This window comes from Pinus tabuliformis, chromosome 7, assembly GCF_031772625.1.
Source record: "Pinus tabuliformis cultivar Carrire ecotype Pingquan chromosome 7, CPIR1, whole genome shotgun sequence".
NCBI classification, from domain to species: Eukaryota; Viridiplantae; Streptophyta; class Pinopsida; order Pinales; family Pinaceae; genus Pinus; species Pinus tabuliformis.
In genome coordinates, this window is record NC_142293.1 from 1799535156 (window position 1) to 1799553414 (window position 18259).

The window sequence follows — 18259 nt, forward strand, 5'->3', positions numbered from 1 at the left end:
ACAAGATTGACACTGAGACTGGGAGAAGTGTTGGAGAATTTTTCTTTGTTGGGTAAGCCAGTTTGGCACCCAGTTGTACTTAAGAATTACTGAATAATAAAATCCTCCTCTGCTGCACCGGTTTTCCCGCATTGGGTTTTTCTGGGGACAATTGTCCAAAATACCTGTGTTGATGTGTTTGATTCTTGTGCATGTGTTTGTTTCTGTATTATGGTGTGATATCTGCTGTAGAATTTATTTTAATGTTTACTGAAGCGTTTTCGTAAATAACTTATTGGAAAATAAGTAGGTAAAATAAATCAGTTGTTGCAGTGATAGAATTTTCACAATATATGTATATATATATATATATATATATATATATATATATATATATTATATATATATATATATATATATATATATATATATATATCCAGAAAATTAATACTTAATATTAAGTCAAGATAGATTGAAAAACATCGCTACTCACTAGGGTGATGACTATGAATGAGTTTAATGCAAAGATAGTTAAGATGAATAAATGACATGATGCACTCGAGAAGGAATTAAGGGAGAAGCACGCATAGTTAGAAGCACAAATCAAGCAAAATGACAATGTAATACAACATGATAAGGCAGAGTTAAAAACATTGGTTGGAATAAATCATACTGAACTATAACAAGAAAATTCCTCATTAGAAAAGCTCGTACTCAGTCTTTCTCTGTCAAAAAAACACATCCGACCTAGAGAAAAGTGCTTTTGAGACCTCCAATTCACCTAAGTCGCCTCATATACCAAACCCCCAACTAAATATACCTTAAACTATGCCTAATACTCGAATACCTAACTCGTCTCACATACCAAACCCCTAGCTAAATGTACCTCATATTCCAATTAATATTCCAAATCCACAGTTAAATATACATATTCATGGTATGATGATCTTGAACTAATACCAACCATATAGCCAACCAATTTTTGCATATCCTCCCTAAGCCAAATTGGAATTGTGAAAAATCAACGAGAACGAAAAACAAGGTATGACCTAGTTCAACAAGACAAAAGAATATTTTGAGATCTATGGAATTTATAATGATGGTGAGAAGATCATATATGTATCAATGCAACTCGAAGAAGATGCATACAATTGGTACATGTGGTGGAAAAAATCAGCATATGTAATAAGTTGGAATAAATTTAAGGATGACTTCTTTGAATGATTTCAGGGCATCAAAGAAGGGGGTTTTTTCACTAAACTCACTAAGTTGCAACAATGAGGAAATATGGATGAATTCACATGTGAATGTGAACCACTGCCTACAAGAGTACCAAAATTGTTAGCAAAACATTTGGTTTGATCTTATATCATTGATTAAAAACACACATTCGGAACACGCTGAAGCTACATGATATTACAATGATGGAAAATGAAAATTACAAGGCAAAAGTTGTAGAAAAGAAGATGGAAAGATCATCACTACAAAGATTCGATAAGGTTTACTCAAGGCGGAAGATTCCCCAAACTACCAAAGTAGAAAATACAAAATACCTTCCACCACATTTAAGAGGATGAAAATCTAATATAGAAATCCAATGAACAAAAGAAGAAAAATGCAAACAATGTGGCAAAAAATGGGATCCCATAAATAAAATTTTAAAGGAAATAATACCAAAAAATTATAGAACTATGAAGCTAAGGACAATTCAGATAATGGTTAATCAATTATAGAAGAAGTTGAGGATTCTCAACAATCTCCCCCAAACTCAGACAACGAGAATGTTCCGCATGAATTATTATCAACCATGGAAAGCATAACCCAACACTTACAATTTTGTTGACACAAATTTTGCAAAAGGGTTGAATCTTTTCACGTATCCAATGCCTAATATGAAAGTGGTGGTAGAAGATGGAAAGAAAATCAAAAGAGTAGGAAAATGCCATAAGGTTAAATTGCAAATTTAGGATTACAATTTAGAATCCCCATTTTACACAATGCCTCTTGGAGGATTTTATAAGGTCGTAGGTATCCAATGGCTACAAACATTAGGCACTTACTCCACCAACCATCAAAAACACTTTATAAATTTTAGATGGCAAGGAGAGAAATATAAATTATATGGTTTTTAACCACCTGTTGATGCCCCGAAATTCGTTGCAACAACATCGGGGAAACCACCCGGTCCGGACCTTAGTGCAGCTCCTTTTCCATTTGGGATAGTGGCTCCGACTGGGGATAATGGGACCAGTTTCCCAAGAATTATAAGTAAACGGGATGGATGAATGATTTACGATATAAGGTGGTAATAAGTGAACAACTAAACTATAAGAGAAATATAATAACTATAATCTAATCCCGGGACTTATCGATTTGTAGAGTGCAGCGTTTGATAATCTGTGCTTAATGGCAGGCATATAGATGACTCTAACACTAAAGCATAGATGTTTAAATCATTTAAGATTGCTCTGCATAATTAGTTATGCAGAGCGATGATAGCGAATTACTACACTTAGTCATTTATATCATTGCTACACGCATGAGTAAAAGAGATAACAAATCACAAAACATTCAATAGTGATATGAAATGAAGATTTGCTGTTATATTGCATACATGTATTCAACAATAGCAAAGATAATAACACAACAATTCATATAATAGAAAAGAGCACAGATACAGATAATAGTACCATGTAAGCTGTTTGATCAATCCAGTATATTAATCACTATGTCGCGGTCCTTCCTTCAAACCAGAAAGCATTCCAAACAAGTGACAGTAGTGCACAATTGCATAAAACAACCTTCTAAGCAAAATTAAGAACCATCGGTCGAGTTTCACAAAAGGATATAGACTGAAGCACAATAGTGCAAACTTCAGCCTTTAAGTCTTTTACAAAATTTTACGACCCTTTCCAAAACAATGAAAGGATCTATAAATACTATGCTAATCTAAATATCTAAATATCTAAAAACTGAAAAGCTACTAAATTGGCATTAACAAATATCATCTTCTTTTCTGGCGATCTGGCAGTCGGCGGCGATGCTTCATTCAGAGGTCTCTTTGCCTTTACTCCTTCGCTGACATATCGCCAGCATTGGCTCTACTTCTGGTGGAGTGTTGAGACGCGAAGTTAGCTGGGCATCATATGTGGCATCCTGAATGTCGGAAATCAGGTATCGGAGGGCATCTGTTAAACAGTTAAGAGCCGACCTTTGAGAATGTGGTTTAATCAGAAAGAGCCAGTATGCGTCGGCGGTTAAAGTATTTACTCCGGCGATTAACCGTCCTTGTTTCTCCAGATCAGGGTAATTTCTCTGCTCCAGCATGTTTGCTGTTGTTATGCTTCCAGGTGTGCACTGGGAAATCATGTTTGCCAGATAGAGTGTGTCGTTGACTAGATTGATCATGTTGCTGGCAATCATTTTACATCTTGAGGCCGCCCTTTCCGCTTTCATTACCTGAGTGTTCCATTCCATGAAGAGTATGTCCTTGTACGTTACATGGATTCGGGACAAATTTGCCGCTTTCCCTTCTGGAGTGTCTTGCCACTCAATATATTCAGATATGTCATCTTCGGCCTGATCTAGCTTATTCCTGGCCTTTTCTATTTGCTCACACACTACTGTAGATGTTTCACATAATGACTCAGCGTCAGCAAGTTGTCGGCACAAGAGTCTGATCTGAGATATTAATGCGCCATTTATTCGAGTTGCCTCTGCTCTGAAATCGTCAATACTCTGGGCGTCCTTGATACCTTCGAGCTGTGCCGATAGCTGAGCTATTTGCTCGTCTTTAGATTTTATCATCAGCTCATTTGATGCTTTTAACTGGGACAATGCCTCCGATAATTCTTTTGCCTTCTGAACCTCACTTTGGTCTATCCTCTGTTTTTCAATTTGCAGCTGCTGGGTTAACAAATTGTTTTCTTGCTGTTGAGCCAGCAACTGCTCTTCTACCTGTGCTGCCTTATTTTTCGCCTCAATTACTTCTGCCTGCAATGCATATATTTCATGATCTTTAGTCTTCAACAGAAGACTTACCTCTGATGCTTTGTCAATAGTTGCTGCCGAATAAGCTCCCGCAAATTGCGACAGCTTAGTCAGATCTTCGGAGGGATCCAATTCCCCCTTCCAGACCACATTGCCCGTGACTGTTTGCTCAGGAGAAATAGAAGGTTGATCAAGCCTTCGTCTTTTCCTAGAGCGCCTAACAACGGCTCTATGCTTTGGGCTGTAGAAAATATCTAGGGGAGGAATTTCTTCCACCTGGAGATCAATTTGATCGGACGGGTCTTGAGTGATTACCTCGACATCCTGTGAAATGGGTGGGCCGCTGGTTCCTTCTAGAACCTGAGAAGAAGTAGTATCGGGAGCATTACTTGTTTTAGAGGTGTCTGAGTCTTTGGAGGCTTCCTTACCACTGATAATGGAATCGAATTGGTTCCATTCTTTAATCAATTCAGGATCGGTGGAGGTTTGCTCATGTTGCTCTGTGTGGGCTTTGCTCTGTTCTTTTTCTTGTTCAACCCTCTGCTGTTCCTCAAATGCCTTCCGCTGCTGCTCCTCCAATTCCCTTTTCTGCCTATCTTCCAGTTCTTTCTTTGCTTTCTCTTCTTCTTCCTTCTTCCTCTGTTCCTCTATCTCTTTCTGTTTTCTTTGCTCTTGATCCTTTTGTGCCTTTTGCTGCCTTTCTATCTGCTCCCTTTTATGCTTCTCTGCCTGCAGCTTGTTTTGCCTTTCCTCCTGTTGTTTATCATACTCTTTAATTGTAACAGGAGGTGGATGTATCTGCTGCTGACCAGGCTCGCTTGAGGAAGATGCTGGGGTTGTGGATAATAAATCTAGAGGCAAAGTTTGCAACCTTTGCTTTCTAAGTTTATTAAATTCAGTTAACTCCACATCTTCGTATCTCATTGCAGCAAGCTGTTTGGTTTGGCTTATTGAATCGGCACCTGCGAACAGGTCATCAAACTGATCTTCTTGATGGACAATCTTTGACAGTTTGGCCTGTTCCAAGGCAATGAAAGCAGTCTTGTTTGGATCATAGAGTCTGTTTGGGATAGTGGCCAGGGATATCATTTGGAGTTTTGTTGCTTCTTTTTCTGCATGCTTGTAATTCTGCAGCGTATAAACTCCAATTCTTAAAGGAAAAGAGGGCCATCCTCTCTTTTTCTCATCTTTGAGAGTTTGTGTGACACCCTCGGACATAATCTGGTAGGAGATTTCCCGGGCTAACAATTTGTCTGGGATGTATAGAGGGAGAACGTGTGGCCTAGCTTTGCTTCCAAAAACTCTAATATAGGTAAAATGCTCTTCCCCGAACCAATGCGCTACGGCTGGTAGGTCAAAAGAAGCTTCATAGGAAATTCTTGGGATGGGTCTGTCGAAAATAGAATAGTGAATGGGCACCATGAAACCATTGCAAATTTGATACAAATGGTCCTTGTAAGAGGGCTTCCACAATTTCCGATGGTACAAATGAATGGGTGTTGGATCATGGGTGGTCCATCTCCAACCAAGGACAGGAAACTCAGAATTAAAACACAGGGTATCCATAATGTAAGCAGAGTAATAAAATGGTGGGATTTTCCTTTCGGTGACTCTGGTTTTGGCTCTAAATTCACGAACAGCTATGACCAACTTATCAGACAGAATAGTGGCCCAATCCATAATTGTACTATTGACAGCCGCTTCCATTAAGGGAACCATGTCAATATGGATATTAGCAGAGTCATGTAATCCCCACAATCTACACATCATAATCCCAGCATAGCAATAGGGAGAAGCCAAAGAAGCATTGGAGTACTTACCCGAACTTTCATGCTTGTGTTTGGCTGGGTTCTGCCTCCAATCTCGGAGGGGTTCGGATGGTGATTCATTCTCGTTCGCGAACTTCTCCACGAAGGTTCTGTTATAGACTAGCTCAGGTTCAGGCAAATGATACATCCGCCTCAGGTCATCAGGCTTGAAGGACCCGAAAATCCTTCCATCCCTTGTATGAAAAGTTCTATCAGTGAGGGTAATTTCCTCAATTGCCCAGCGTACCACATCAGTGTAAGGTAGGACCTGCTCTCTGGCTGCTATTCTGTGCAAAAAGGAGTCGGCCAAGTCTTTGAGAGTTGCCTCGGACTTCCTTTGTTCATCCACACTAGCCTCAGTCACTGTCTTTTCCGGTTGCTCGGCCTCTAACAGATTATATGTACCCTGCCATGTAGTGCTAGGAAGACCAGTGCATGTAGTATCTGAGATTAGGCCTTTCTTGAAACTATAGCAGCTTGACCTGCGACAGGTGTTACAGTAGAACCTGCAGCCTTCTTGAATTTCTTTCCCATCATGTTCAGGCTTCTCTCGACAGCTGAATTCTACACAAATGCAAGAGAAATCGTAACAAGGAAATAACAACGACAATCCATAACGGGATAGATATATTACTTGAAGCGTGGCAAGATTAATTCTAAAAGTGGCTGCGGATCTAATGATTTGAGAAGGCACCGCAGATGCAATGATGGTGATTTTACAGCCTGCAGCTCCATAAATGACCATTACTTCGTTATTAAACCGAATGACCCCTTAAAGCGTGCAACAGATTTTTTCAAAGGTCTAATCGTAAGTGTTCGTTAAATCGAAGGGGCAAAGTTTTAAATACGCATGCATTACCTTATCCCTGCATTTAACGGCATTTTGAAATCTGTGCTTTTGTCAATCGGATTCAAATATAACTTTAAAGCTTTGAAACAATCACCTTTTAGGAATTCTGGTCATCATTAAGCGTCATCGCATCGCATCGGGGGTGTGAGTGATACTATCGTTTGGGAGAGATCTTGGCGAATGCCGATTGCGACATCGCATCGTATTAGCACGCGAACACATTCCTAGATGTATATCAAATGATTTTCCGACTACCGATAGCGATATCACATCGCATCGGGGAAAAGATCTGAGCGTCTTATGAAAATGTATGGGATTCCGCCGACTACCGATAGCGATATCGCATCGGGTCGGGGCTTAAAGCGTTTTTTACAAGAGGCAGCGCCGATAGCCGATCGCCGATATTACGTCGCATCGGGGTGTAAGATATGTGCTCTTTTTGTGTGTGCATTGAATACCGCCGATCGCCGATAGCGATATCGCATCGGAAAGGACCAAGGTGACATGCGATCTTGCGATTGCTTTTTCGGACTTAACCAAAAATTGCTTGTTATTTATTCAAAAAGGCTTTTATTCACAAATTCATTTGATTATCATACCTTTTTCGAACAAATTCATTAATGCCAATTAAAATTTTAAAAGGGACCCATTTCATATGTTAATTGTTTGTGATTAAAAATGTTATGAAATGGGGGGTTGTTGTAGGGCACAACAATTGGCGATTCGTTGGTAGAACCAGTTATCTCTGGACTGATAAACATACTTAAACTTTTTCAAATAGAATCTTTATAAGGGAAAGGAAATTTCTAATATAACTAGATGTCTATTGATTCTGAATAAAGCAGAATTCTTCTGTTGACTTCCTCTTTTTATAAAGAAAATAAATGCATTTTAAGTTTTAAAACAGGTCTTTAATGGTTCATAAAGGTAAAACAGAAAACTTTTCCAAATCAGCTTTTAAAGTAAACTCCTCTGTCATAGGTAGAGCCTCTGCTGCCAGCAAACGTTTATAGTCTCGGCAGGGTTACCTTTTAACCATGTTGTTGTCCATTGTTCCATTCACTTAAGAGTGTGACTAAACAGAATGAATTCAAAACATATTTTCACATTTTTGAATTTCATTTTCTTTTCTTCTTTGCTTAAGATAAAAGCCATTGTCCTGGTTTGGTGGCCAGATAATGACAATGCCACTCACGGGTAGTAATCAAACTGAACAAGCTGGCTCGTGATGAGACCCCTTGTCTTGAAATTTCAAGCCATTACCCTGTTTGATATGCAGTTTTGGTAATGTCAGTTAAATTATTTTCCTATGAACATGGTAAGCAGGCTTGTAATAAGACCTCTTATCTTTAATCTTTTATATTTTAGAATTACACTCTGAGTAATCATAAACTTTTGGTGAATGGGATGAACAACTGTCTCCTTAAGAGTAAATGGATGACAGGTTGAGAGTTAAAGATGCTGAAGATGGATTAGCTCCTATTTTAATATAGATAACCTTTGGAGACCAGTTTTGAAAACCCAACATGACTCATAGAACTACGTTCAGAGAGAAGTTTACAAAAGTTAGACTGCGATCTCAGAATAGAAAGATATCTAATTTCCTAGAAATGATCTCTCTTGGTTTAAGACTCTATTATCCAAAAGCAAATATTGATAGTGCCCCAGCGAGACAACTTTTAACTACAGCAAAAGGTCAATGGAAGATATCCCACATCCTTATTTTCTACAAATCCTACAAACTATAAAAACTATCAAACTATAAAGAGAAGGGGTTACCTCCTCAATTAAAGAATTTCTTCAAGATTAGACCATTGACAGGGAGAGAATCTCTCACCCCTGATAGATTTTGCAGTATAAAAGTGGAATGGCCTATTTTTTCACAGATCTGAAATGGTCCAAGCCACAGTTTCTGAAACTTGGAGTGTTTACCTTTGTCTTCATGGGCTTTGTCCCATTTCAGAACTAAATCTCCGACTTGGAATTGTTTAGGACTAGACGAGGCTAGATCAAAAGCTGCTTTAATGACTTGCTGATGTTTGGCGTGTGTAACCTTGGCCTTTTCCCTTTCCTCTTCAAGTTTGAGAATTTGATCATATCTGAACTGGATAGAGGAAGAAGGAGTTTCCTCAATAAATTGCACTAGGGCTAGAGATGGAAGAAGAAGATTGGTTGGTACAATTGCTTCTTTTCCATAGACAAGATTAAACGGAGAGGTTCCTATGGAGGCTTTCTGTGTTATCCTATCGGCCCATAATGCAAATACTAAGGATTTGTGCCAGTTCTTATGATTCTCTTCGATTGTTCGCTTAATAATTTTGATTAGATTTTTATTAGTTGATTCTGCTAGGCCATTACCCTGAGGATAGTAATTAGCAGAATACTTTAATTTAAATCCTCTTTTGATAGCGAAATCAATCATTGCATTACCTGAGAAATAAGAAGCATTATCAAAGACAAGAGCGTTTGGAACACCAAACCTGGTAATGATGAACTGATCTATAAATTCAATGATCGCCTCAGAGTTTGTTGTCTTTAACGGAACTGCTTCTACCCACTTTGTAAAGTAATCGGTGGCTGTAAGGATATATTTGTGCTGCCTGGAAGAAGGTGGATTAATTTCTCCAATGATGTCCAATCCCCATTGTTCGAAAGGCTGTTCAATGTTGACTGGTTGCAAAGGGAAAGCTGGTTTTTGTTGTCTTCCACTGGAAGTTTGGCATTTGAGACATTTCCTTACATACTCGTGAGCGTCCTTAAACAAAGTAGGCCAATAGTATCCAGCATGAATAACTTTATGAGCTGTTGTATCAGCTCCAAAATGTCCTCCTGCTGGTCCGTCATGTAGCTCCTGCAAAACCTTTTGAGCCTCAGGTTTCTCAAGGCATCTTAATAGAACAGAATCATAATTTCTTTTGAAAAGCACATCATTGATAATCGAAAAACTCTTAGCTTTTAATCTAATGGCCCTTTTGTTCTTGTAGGACAAATTCGTAGGTGCATAACCATTCTTTAAATAAAAGATCAAATCTGCATATTGAGATTCGGAATCGGGAACACTTAGCTGATTAACTTCTTGAGTTTGCTCTGTATCGCTTGATTCCGGAATGTTAGATGCTCCTGCCAATATCCTGCAAAAACCTTGACCTTTAACAATCTTTGCTGGCTTTATTTCTAGGTCATATTCTTGGAGAGCCGCGACCCAATTTGCCCTTTTTTCGCCCAATTCTTTTTGAATTAATAGTTGCCTAACTGCCGAGAAAGGAACTATCACTTTAGTATGGGTTTTTAAAAGAAAGGGTCGATAATGTTTGACTGCTTTAAACACAGCAAAAGCTTGTTTCTCAACATCGGAATAGTTCAATTCGGCGCCTTGAAAGTTTGAACTAAAGAATGAGATGGGCGCTTCCAAATTGTCATCATTCAACTGGGTGAGCACTGCTGCGTAAGATAAGTCGGATGCAATGGTATATAATGTAAAATGATTAGAAAGATTTGGAGTATTCAGAGCTGGGGCATTGATTATTGATTGCTTAATGTCATTAAAAGCTTGCTTTTCTTCTAATCCCCACCTGAAGGTTGAATTCTTTTTAATCATCGTTTGTAGTGGTAGTACAATCTGTGAAAAATCTGGAACAAATCGTTTAACGAAATTAATCTGGCCTAAAAACGACTGCATCGATTTTTTATTGTGTGGAAAAGGAATTTCAGAAATTTCCTTAATTCGATCAGGATCTACATAAATGCCATCCTTAGATACAATAAAACCTAAAAGCTTACCCTGGTTAAGAGCAAAGAAAGACTTTTTCGGGTTAAGAGAGATACCATGTGTTTTGCATCGCTGAAAAATCTGATTTAAATCATGCAAGTGATTATATCTCTTTTTAGAATATACAGTAATATCATCAAGGTAGACGACTACTGTTCGATTAATTAACCCTCTAAAGGCTGTATCCATAGCTCTCTGGAATGTCGCTCCTGCATTTATGAGTCCAAAAGGCATTTTTTGATATGCATAAGTCCCCCATTTTGTTCTGAATGTGGTTTTAAGTTGGTCATCAGGATGAACTAGCACTTGGTTATATCCTGAGAATCCGTCGAGAAAGGACATCAATTCAGATCCTGCTACCGATTGGAGGATCTGCTCCATAGTAGGCAATGGGAAGTTATCTTTCAAGCTTGCCTTATTCAAGTTTCTGAAATCGATACAAATTCGGATGTCGCCGTTTTTCTTCCTGACTGGTACCATATTAGAGACCCAGTTTGAGTGTCGGACAGGGAAGATAATCTTAGCTTTTAAAAGCTTATTAAGTTCCGACTTTATCTGGCTCTCCAAATTCGGGTGTATTTTCCTTAACTTCTGCTGGATCGGCTTCTGATTGGGAAGCATAGGAATAGTATGTTGTATGATAGATGTATCATATGTCTTGAGGTCGTCATACTTCCAAGCAAAAACTTGTTTGTTTTTCTTTAAGAGTTTGATAAATGCTTCCTTTTCTTCTACAGAAAGTCCTAATCCTAAGTTGATATTTTGAGGAGCTTGATCTGTTCCCAAATTAATCAATTCAAACCTAAGAGTAGAGCTTTGGAGTTTTGTATTAATTACAGGTTTAAACCTGTCTTTAATGTCATAAAGGTCTTCGAGCTTTACTACAGGCTTAGGAATCGCGTTATCTTGAGATGTTCTTTTCATTTGAGAATCATGCTCATCTTCTTCAATGATTTGATTGTCATAGGACTTTTCAGAGGTTAAGAATTGCAAGATATCCTCGTCATGGTTGAAAACCCTCCAGTTAGTGATATTATCAGGAACTGAAGGTCTAAACATTAGTTCTATAGAAAATCTATCAAGGCTATAGTCTTCAGAAGGCAGAAGTTTGGAAGCTACGTTGGCTAGTAAATCGGCTGCTGAGTTCTGTGATCTAGGAATTGAGGAAATGTTGAATGCTGAGAAATGTGAAGTAAGATCTTGCACTAGCGATTGATAATGCTTAAGGTGGCTTGAAAGGCAATGAATTGCATTTCTTACCTGCTTAACAATGATCTCACTATCGCCGAATACTTTAATATATTGGACTTTAAGGTCGATTGCCTTATATAATCCCTGCACTAGAGCTTCATATTCGGCCGTGTTATTAGTGCACTCAAATTCTAATCTACAGGACAGCATTGTCTTTTCGCCTTGCGGACTAACCAAAATGCAACCTGCTCCTGAGCCCTCGCTGGACTTAGAGCCATCAAAATACAAAGACCAAAATAAAGGAGAATTAACAAAAATATTTACATCCTTTTGATTTTCATTAAAACATTTGGATAAATTGGTTTGTGAAAAATTTTCTACTTGAGATGTACAATGGTTAACTGAAAAAGGAGAGGGTTGGGCAACAAAGTTGCCAAAGAATGATTCTGAGGAATAATTCCCCAAAATGTTGTTGTTGAAGGCCACAGGCTGGTTTTCTTGTTCGAAATCGGTTACTGTGTGGGTCATGTGTTTCTCACGGTCGATCCTTATTTGATTTGGCTTACCCTTGTAGGGGAGCCACATATGTGACCAATCAGTGGAAATGTATCCATGCAGTTTTTCGGACCAATCTCTGCTCAAAATTAAACCGTAGAATTCAGGTATGTCAGCAATCAAAATATCTATTCTCTGTACAATTCTGGGATCAGCAGACAACCTGATAGTCACGGAATTAATTTCTCCTACAACCTGTACTTTGGTTCTGTCTAACTGTACAATGTGAATAGCGGACTTCTGGGGTTCTATGTTCAGTTTAGAACAAACTGAAGCTGGCATAATATTAGATGAAGCCCCTGAATCGATTAAACAGTTATGCAGATTTCGATTATAGATTTCATAGGTCAGCAAGAAAGGTGGAGTATGAGAATTGGATCTATCTCCGATCAAAACTGAATCGGTAGCTTCAACCATACCTGGAGGGGGTTGTCCTGAATCATTAGCAGCTTTTGAACTGGGAAGAGGAGAAGAGGGGACAACGTTCAACTCTCTTAGAAGCAATTTCTGCTGATGTTTTAACTTACTAAGTTCAAACATGGTTATGTTTGCCTTAGTCTTTTTCATATCATCAACAATATTATACTCCATGGAGTCAGATACCACTAGTGTCTTAGATGTCGAAGGAGAATTAGAAGTTGAAGGCTGGTTTTGGGGAGCTGCTACAGGCGACTTCTTTGGGAGAACTTTTTCCTTTGGTGTGGCAGCACCTGCGCTCCTTTTCTTTGTAGTTGTCTGGGTAGGTTCAGAAGCGATTTTACTTCTTGTAGTAACAGGAAAGGCTTCTTCTTGATTCTCGGTGTCAGAGTTTGGGAGTATAAAATCCCACATGCCGTGGCATTCAACTACTTCTTCTTCATCATCTGTTTGGGAGGTTGTTTCCTCTTCCTCTTCTTCCTGTTCTGAGTCTGCATTAGATATAACATTGGGTGGCTTTGCTTCAGTTTTCTTGAAAGTCCTAAATGGTCTTTTGTTTGAAGTCTCGGCCACCTGTTTTTTAATCTCAACCATTTCATTAGACAATGTTTTAAGGACTTTTTGTAAACCTTCCATGTCATACGGGTCCTTTGGGGTTTTCTTCTTAGAATCCTCTTTAAATGAGACTTTTTTAGCTTTTCTATCCTCCAAGGCAGCTTTCTTTTCTAGAGCGTTGATGCGCTTCTCAACAGCAAGTGCTTCCTTCATATTTTCGGCTAAGGTAGGTTTGCCAGCCCTGTCAACAAAAATAGCTATGTTGGAAGGGAGGGCGGTAATATACCATTCGCTTCTAATTTGTTCACTTGGTTTTGAAGCGGTAGGGATTTTATTTAGGAGTTTATTAAATCGGGCATTAAACTCCTTTATTGGTTCCCTATGCTCTATTCTCAAATTGGAGAGGTCATTTATTAAAGTGGCTAGAGACCTGTCATCTCCATATTTGGTAAGGAACTGCTCTTGGCATGTGGCCCAGCTGGTAATAGAACCAGAAGGTAAGGAAAAGTACCAGGATCCTGCCGATCCTTGTAAGGTATAAGGGAAAAGCCTGACCTATCACTCCTTTTAAGTTAACTGCTAACATAAAATTGTTAATATGTTCTTCAGCTTGTGTTCCGTTATCTGGGTTAAATTTAGGCAACCATTTTTCGGGAGCATCAGGTAGATCATGCAATGGTCCGGGCATGTTGACTGCACCTGGTGTAGTCCATGGATCTGCCATTATGCTAGCGACAATAGTTGTCACTACTGTTGGGATTCCAGATGACTGAGGAGAAGAGATTGTTGAAGAGTGAGTAGTTTGAGATGCTGTAGTACCTAGTCCCTGATGAACAACAGTGTGTAACGGAGGAGTGGATGGTTGACTTCGCAGATTAGGAGATGAGATGGAGGATATGGAAGAAAGGTCTTCACTATCAGATCCTTCAGTAATCTTTTTAGCCTTTTTCCTTTTCGGTAAAGGGAACTCAGTAGGTTCAATACCGAGTTTTTCGCTCTGAAGTCTGGTAAGTGGATGGGATAAGTTGAACTGCGAGGTCGCACTGCTTTGTGATACTTCAGATTTCTGAGGCGAAATCGAGAAGCTCTGAAGTTTATGGATAAGAGACTGGACTTCAGGGGATTCAAGACTTAATTGTTCTGAAATATGATGGGTGTGAGCAGTGGTGGTTGATTCCTCTTTTTCTCGATTGTGTGCCGGAGAACCAGCATGTGATTGAGAAGGAGGAGAGGATTTGGAGGGAGAATTACTCTTAGAGTGGCTTGCAGATTTGGGCCTGCTTGCCATTCACAGTCGAGGCCCTCCTTCTAGCGCCAAAAATGTTGATGCCCCGAAATTCGTTGCAACAACATCGGGGAAACCACCCGGTCCGGACCTTAGTGCAGCTCCTTTTCCGTTTGGGATAGTGGCTCCGACTGGGGATAATGGGACCAGTTTCCCAAGAATTATAAGTAAACGGGATGGATGAATGATTTACGATATAAGGTGGTAATAAGTGAACAACTAAACTATAAGAGAAATATAATAACTATAATCTAATCCCGGGACTTATCGATTTGTAGAGTGCAGCGTTTGATAATCTGTGCTTAATGGCAGGCATATAGATGACTCTAACACTAAAGCATAGATGTTTAAATCATTTAAGATTGCTCTGCATAATTAGTTATGCAGAGCGATGATAGCGAATTACTACACTTAGTCATTTATATCATTGCTACACGCATGAGTAAAAGAGATAACAAATCACAAAACATTCAATAGTGATATGAAATGAAGATTTGCTGTTATATTGCATACATGTATTCAACAATAGCAAAGATAATAACACAGCAATTCATATAATAGAAAAGAGCACAGATACAGATAATAGTACCATGTAAGCTGTTTGATCAATCCAGTATATTAATCACTATGTCGCGGTCCTTCCTTCAAACCAGAAAGCATTCCAAACAAGTGACAGTAGTGCACAATTGCATAAAACAGCCTTCTAAGCAAAATTAAGAACCATCGGTCGAGTTTCACAAAAGGATATAGACTGAAGCACAATAGTGCAAACTTCAGCCTTTAAGTCTTTTACAAAATTTTACGACCCTTTCCAAAACAATGAAAGGATCTATAAATACTATGCTAATCTAAATATCTAAATATCTAAAAACTGAAAAGCTACTAAATTGGCATTAACAAATATCATCTTCTTTTCTGGCGATCTGGCAGTCGGCGGCGATGCTTCATTCAGAGGTCTCTTTGCCTTTACTCCTTCGCTGACATATCGCCAGCATTGGCTCTACTTCTGGTGGAGTGTTGAGACGCGAAGTTAGCTGGGCATCATATGTGGCATCCTGAATGTCGGAAATCAGGTATCGGAGGGCATCTGTTAAACAGTTAAGAGCCGACCTTTGAGAATGTGGTTTAATCAGAAAGAGCCAGTATGCGTCGGCGGTTAAAGTATTTACTCCGGCGATTAACCGTCCTTGTTTCTCCAGATCAGGGTAATTTCTCTGCTCCAGCATGTTTGCTGTTGTTATGCTTCCAGGTGTGCACTGGGAAATCATGTTTGCCAGATAGAGTGTGTCGTTGACTAGATTGATCATGTTGCTGGCAATCATTTTACATCTTGAGGCCGCCCTTTCCGCTTTCATTACCTGAGTGTTCCATTCCATGAAGAGTATGTCCTTGTACGTTACATGGATTCGGGACAAATTTGCCGCTTTCCCTTCTGGAGTGTCTTGCCACTCAATATATTCAGATATGTCATCTTCGGCCTGATCTAGCTTATTCCTGGCCTTTTCTATTTGCTCACACACTACTGTAGATGTTTCACATAATGACTCAGCGTCAGCAAGTTGTCGGCACAAGAGTCTGATCTGAGATATTAATGCGCCATTTATTCGAGTTGCCTCTGCTCTGAAATCGTCAATACTCTGGGCGTCCTTGATACCTTCGAGCTGTGCCGATAGCTGAGCTATTTGCTCGTCTTTAGATTTTATCATCAGCTCATTTGATGCTTTTAACTGGGACAATGCCTCCGATAATTCTTTTGCCTTCTGAACCTCACTTTGGTCTATCCTCTGTTTTTCAATTTGCAGCTGCTGGGTTAACAAATTGTTTTCTTGCTGTTGAGCCAGCAACTGCTCTTCTACCTGTGCTGCCTTATTTTTCGCCTCAATTACTTCTGCCTGCAATGCATATATTTCATGATCTTTAGTCTTCAACAGAAGACTTACCTCTGATGCTTTGTCAATAGTTGCTGCCGAATAAGCTCCCGCAAATTGCGACAGCTTAGTCAGATCTTCGGAGGGATCCAATTCCCCCTTCCAGACCACATTGCCCGTGACTGTTTGCTCAGGAGAAATAGAAGGTTGATCAAGCCTTCGTCTTTTCCTAGAGCGCCTAACAACGGCTCTATGCTTTGGGCTGTAGAAAATATCTAGGGGAGGAATTTCTTCCACCTGGAGATCAATTTGATCGGACGGGTCTTGAGTGATTACCTCGACATCCTGTAAAATGGGTGGGCCGCTGGTTCCTTCTAGAACCTGAGAAGAAGTAGTATCGGGAGCATTACTTGTTTTAGAGGTGTCTGAGTCTTTGGAGGCTTCCTTACCACTGATAATGGAATCGAATTGGTTCCATTCCTTAATCAATTCAGGATCGGTGGAGGTTTGCTCATGTTGCTCTGTGTGGGCTTTGCTCTGTTCTTTTTCTTGTTCAATCCTCTGCTGTTCCTCAAATGCCTTCCGCTGCTGCTCCTCCTGTGCTCTCCGCTGCTGCTCCTCCAATTCCCTTTTCTGCCTATCTTCCAGTTCTTTCTTTGCTTTCTCTTCTTCTTCCTTCTTCCTCTGTTCCTCTATCTCTTTCTGTTTTCTTTGCTCTTGATCCTTTTGTGCCTTTTGCTGCCTTTCTATCTGTTCCCTTTTATGCTTCTCTGCCTGCAGCTTGTTTTGCCTTTCCTCCTGTTGTTTATCATACTCTTTAATTGTAACAGGAGGTGGATGTATCTGCTGCTGACCAGGCTCGCTTGAGGAAGATGCTGGGGTTGTGGATAATAAATCTAGAGGCAAAGTTTGCAACCTTTGCTTTCTAAGTTTATTAAATTCAGTTAACTCCACATCTTCGTATCTCATTGCAGCAAGCTGTTTGGTTTGGCTTATTGAATCGGCACCTGCGAACAGGTCATCAAACTGATCTTCTTGATGGACAATCTTTGACAGTTTGGCCTGTTCCAGGGCAATGAAAGCAGTCTTGTTTGGATCATAGAGTCTGTTTGGGATAGTGGCCAGGGATATCATTTGGAGTTTTGTTGCTTCTTTTTCTGCATGCTTGTAATTCTGCAGCGTATAAACTCCAATTCTTAAAGGAAAAGAGGGCCATCCTCTCTTTTTCTCATCTTTGAGAGTTTGTGTGACACCCTCGGACATAATCTGGTAGGAGATTTCCCGGGCTAACAATTTGTCTGGGATGTATAGAGGGAGAACGTGTGGCCTAGCTTTGCTTCCAAAAACTCTAATATAGGTAAAATGCTCTTCCCCGAACCAATGCGCTACGGCTGGTAGGTCAAAAGAAGCTTCATAGGAAATTCTTGGGATGGGTCTGTCGAAAATAGAATAGTGAATGGGCACCATGAAACCATTGCAAATTTGATACAAATGGTCCTTGTAAGAGGGCTTCCACAATTTCCGATGGTACAAATGAATGGGTGTTGGATCATGGGTGGTCCATCTCCAACCAAGGACAGGAAACTCAGAATTAAAACACAGGGTATCCATAATGTAAGCAGAGTAATAAAATGGTGGGATTTTCCTTTCGGTGACTCTGGTTTTGGCTCTAAATTCACGAACAGCTATGACCAACTTATCAGACAGAATAGTGGCCCAATCCATAATTGTACTATTGACAGCCGCTTCCATTAAGGGAACCATGTCAATATGGATATTAGCAGAGTCATGTAATCCCCACAATCTACACATCATAATCCCAGCATAGCAATAGGGAGAAGCCAAAGAAGCATTGGAGTACTTACCCGAACTTTCATGCTTGTGTTTGGCTGGGTTCTGCCTCCAATCTCGGAGGGGTTCGGATGGTGATTCATTCTCATTCGCGAACTTCTCCATGAAGGTTCTGTTATAGACTAGCTCAGGTTCAGGCAA